We start from the raw sequence: 5,000 nt of genomic DNA on the forward strand, positions 1-5,000 counted from the left end.
AAACGGAAGCAGTGCTGTCCATGCGCTTAGTTCATTTACAGAAAGAATATAATTCCAAGAGATTATAGATTTATAAATAGCTTTGACATATATCTTGTTGAAATTGCATCCATTGGAAACTTGGAAAAATTCCGAGCTCCAGATGGGATTTGTGCCTTCGACCCTGTTGTGGGTTCAAATCCAGCCTCCTATCAAATCCCATCTGGAGCTCGGATATTTGCCAAGCTTCCAATGAATGCAATTACGACATATGTATATACAATTCTCACATTCGCTCAGTTGGGTGGTTGGTTGGCACATCCCAGATGTGATTAAAGGTGACTGCGGGATGCAGTTATGAGCTATGCCGATCAGTTGTTATTTGACTTTGTAACTGCCCGATGCAGTTCGCGTCAAAGACCCATATTTCACCCTTGGTCATCGTCAGGAGCCCATAACCCGGAGCGTGCAACTTACCTATTTTCGTGCAACGGCGTTTTCACAAGTAAGGTTATTTTTAGATTGAATTTCCCGCTAATGAGACTCCCACAGGAGCCCGATGACCAATAACAAGAAATTAAGCTAACGTCATAGGGTCACCGAACCGGAACTGCCTTTGCTTTTTGACCTAATTCGTGGGAAGGGCTAGTCTAAAAATAAACCTACTTGAGAAAACGCCGTTTCACAGACGCTGTTTGGAAGTTGCACGCTCCAGATGGGCTCCTGTCATCGTATAGTCTCAAGCAGCTCAATGGTTATGATGTCAGATTAGATTCGGGGGTTTCATGGGTTCAAATTCCATTAGAGCTCAGATTTTTTCCGAGTTTCCAATGAACGCGATTTCAACAACATAATAGCCCACTTCGGAAAATACCATAATGCTCTTTCAGTGTCCCCCCAAATTTTGTATAAGCATTGTTTCCAGTTTCTCTTGGCACTCACAATGGTTCCCTAGAGAAAACAAAAACAATGCCTATGCAAACTTTGGGGGGGGGGGGGGGACAAAGAGTACTATGGTATATTCCGAAGTGGGCTATTCTCAAATAGCTTTTAGTTCTTAGTTTTAAACATTTTATCCGAAGAAGATCGAATGGCCGAAAGTAATAATGTCCAGTCGGACAAGTTACAAGTTCACGCCTCTGTTTTCTCTTGGTGGTTTAAATTCAGAGGAGATGAATAAGAGTTTTCTAAAATCTGATTGGTTGAACGACACGTCGTATGACGTTATAGGCGCTCACAAAGTTAAGATAAATGCATTCCCCAGATTTCGTTTGACGCAAAATGCAACAAAATGAGGTTAAATCAGCCTCTTCCGTTGTAGTTCTTATTGTATTTTGAAGCTTTTAATGCAAACAGTAGCATTTAGACGGTCTCGATAACAACTGCTGAAATAGCACATTGTTGTCACTTTTTAATAATTTGGTTAATTCGCGCAAGAAACCGAATTGAAAACAGAATTTGACAACTACATCGAAATGAATATGTCTTTCAAAGTTTTATTTGTCGACACGAAAAGAAGACAGAAGTCACAAAAAACGTGTTCCAAACTAAAATGTGTTTTTCCAAAGTTGTTGTTTTTTCGTTCAACAGGGGTAATCTGTCGAAGAGTTAACTGGAGTCAGAGGAAAACTATGTATCTTTAAGGACAATTTATTTTTTTAGTCATAAAACCCCTTTTTTCAACAATTCATTTAAAGGGTTAGTAATATTAAGTAAAATTAAGCGTAAGCGGAGAAGGCATCAAAACTGGGTGCTCATCATTTTCCGAGTTTGTGTTCTTATGATTGAAGCTCGAAAATCACTGTGCGAAAATTTTGCGTACTGAATATCTAATGAGTTTGTCTACAAGAAAAGATACATCAATTATTTCACTACGCAAAAATTTTGCGTAGTGAGTAGCTAATGAATGAGTTCTGTCTACTTGCTATGTCGTATGTTCGCTACGCAAAAATGCGTGCTAAGTATCCGCTGAGTTGGTACATCGACAAAATAGGTAGCTAATAAGTTTTCTCTACTTGCTACTTCGTATATATTCACCACCCAAAAATTCTGCACGTGGACTATCTACGTAACAGAAGGTTTCGCCCCCTTACGAGTTAGCCCGACCAAGTTTAAGTTTGCGTAAACGGATTGCCACCCCCCCCCCCCCCCCCACCTTCTCCATACATTAAAAAGTAAATGGGAGATCGTAGTCTCCGAAAAAAAACTGACTTTTTCACCAGCATTTTAATGTAAAATTTACACAGAGTAAATTGTTGTGTTTTCAACACACAAGTAAGATCTTCATTTTGGATGATTTACAGTTATTTCCTCTAAAAAAAAATGATTGCAGTTGAGTTTTACTGCTTACCCACAAATTTTGTCTTTTTTCCGTTCTAAATGGGAATTTTTGACGGAATTTTTAAACTTTGGAAAAACACATTTTAGTTTTGGAAGACGTTAAAAGAAAAACAAGTTTTATTATTCCAAGCTTGTCACTTATTTTGCTGATCGACAAAACACTTAAATTCAAGCACAAGCATACATCGACCACACGGGGTGTAAAACAAAGTACTATAAGGTGTCTGATAAAAGTGCATGGTCGCACTGAAGGAATTGATAAGACATACGAATTCAAAACTGAAGGCCAAGGTCTTAGGATAAGTACCGTGACCGGTATGGACACAAAACTTGCATACAAATCATCAATGACGAGCACGGATAGTTTTTTACACGGACATTAAAAAGACATACTAAATTTATAATAGGCAAAACTTAAAGGAATGCTAACAAACACAATAAACTGCTCGAAAACGTAATAAAATGACTAATACTCTAAAATTTATATAAAGAAACGAAATATAATGTAATTGTTTCTCACTTAACCGTGATATAAATAAGTTACAAACTTGTAAAAGTGTATTTCTAGCTTGCAGATTTTTGGGCTGTAACCATTAATTTTAAAATAACTTGTTCATGTAGTTAAGTGAAAAACAATTTTGTCATATTTGTTTCAATTTTATAAAAGTATCAGCCATTTTATCAAGTGAACGAGGAGCTTATTGTGTTCGACAGCATTCTGCTAAGTTTGTAAGCGCTGCCTTTTACAACATTTGACTGCATGTTATTAAGTTAGTATATGTTTCATGTCTTGCATGTACATACTATGTCCATGCCGGCCACGGAAGTAACTGAACAACAGTGGCCATAATCATGTTTCAGATATGACTACCAGGTGTGTCCTGGCGCAAACAACACTCACAAGTTAAACCCACTCATAGCTGCCAAGGTCAACGTATGAAGTTGAATAACCTCGCTGGCAAAGAAAAACCAACACATATTTGCCATAAAAAGCAAATGACGTCTGAAACTATGAAACTTACCGCGCACCGGTGCATGCGGGCTCAGTTGGTTAAGCATTGGGGACGCCGTGAGTTCGATTCCGGCCGGACTCTTTTCGAACCGTAGTGTGTGGGGTCTTTAAAATCACAAAGCAGAGTTTTTGAACAATTAAGGGCTGTGAGACGGGACCTACAATATAATTTATTGTCATTATCCGAGAAGACTTGAAAGTCTAATCAGTTGCTGTTGTAATTACAAACTTGATGATTTTCCTGGTATAACGTAGCTGAGTTTTCTCCGCGTTCTTCTTCTCATGATCTTCGCGGAAATAAAATTCTGTCCCTAGAACAACCAGTTATGGTCTTAATTCTTTTTTCTTTTTTATCGGCTAAGTTGTGGAATGCTCTACCTGATTTTATCCGTACTTCCGAGTCAACAGGTGTTAAGTGAGAATTCAGGGCCGCATTGTGTATAGCCGCTTTTCTTTTTAATTAAAGTTTCTTTAAATATTTTATATTTAGTTATGCGTCCATATATGCTATTTATTTTACCTGTAAATGTGATGTCTCGAAGATATATCTCTCTTGTAATTACTCTGAAGTTTCACGAAAGAAAGTTTATGCATTTATGTTACCATAAATGCGACTGCAACTCCAGTGTTTACCATATCAGAGATAAAATGACTTTTCCCACGAATATTTAAGCGATCGAAATCTTACGCTAAGTTGAAAAGGGCTGTCTGGAGTGGGATTTGTCTCATATGGTTTAGGGGCCGATATTTCTCTTCCTCAATGCCGTACCGGGAAGATGGTCGGTATCTGAAAGCAGCGCAGGGCAATTGCGTCCAAAAGAAAATCTCGGGATGACTCGTTTGATACAACGCTCCAGTGCCATGTGTGGAGGTCCTGCGTTTTTCTCTCTCGTTCAAAAATCCCGTCAGCCCATGCGTAAGTGTTCTGGCTCTCCGATACGAAGCATACCAAAAAACGGATGCTGGTCTTTACAAGGAATGGATGATTTCAGTTGATTCTACAGGCATAAACCGAAGCGGATTTATGAAGGATACGATGTGACGAGTTGACCTCAATAAGCGAACTGACTGCGTACGCAACGGTCTTCTTCTTCGATCTTCAAACATGAAAACTGACAACAATTTTTTACTTTACCCCGGTCCCTTCTAAGTGCACAATAGCCTGATTTAGCAACAGAAAGGGAACGTCAGTTGACGAAAGGAGAGCCCGCAGAATAGTTGGGATTCTACTCTAATATGACGTAATATGGATATATTTGCTGCGCTCGCCATCGTCAACTGACATTCCCGTTCTGTTGCTAAATCAGGCAATTGTGCACTTAGAAGGGACTGGGGTAAAGTAAAGAATTGTCGTCAGTTTTTCATGTTTGGAAAAGAAGACCGTTGTGTACGCAGTCAATTCGCGTATTGACGTCAATTCGTCACATCATATCTTTCACCTTTGGAAAAAAAAAAACATTTCAACGAGTCTCAATAAATGAGGAGACGACTACACAAGAGAGAAAGGCGCAGAATTCGAGCACGTTGTCTGGTGTTGTTGATCCGGTCCGAGTTTTGTCAATCCGATCCTGTCCGGTCCGGTTCGGTTCGGTCCGGTCCGGTCCGGATGGCCGAAAATCAGCCCAGATATTTGGCGACCGCGCCAGCAAGTGACTATGCAGCCAGGCCT

The sequence above is a fragment of the Montipora foliosa genome, chromosome 9, assembly GCF_036669935.1.
Source record: "Montipora foliosa isolate CH-2021 chromosome 9, ASM3666993v2, whole genome shotgun sequence".
NCBI classification, from domain to species: Eukaryota; Metazoa; Cnidaria; class Anthozoa; order Scleractinia; family Acroporidae; genus Montipora; species Montipora foliosa.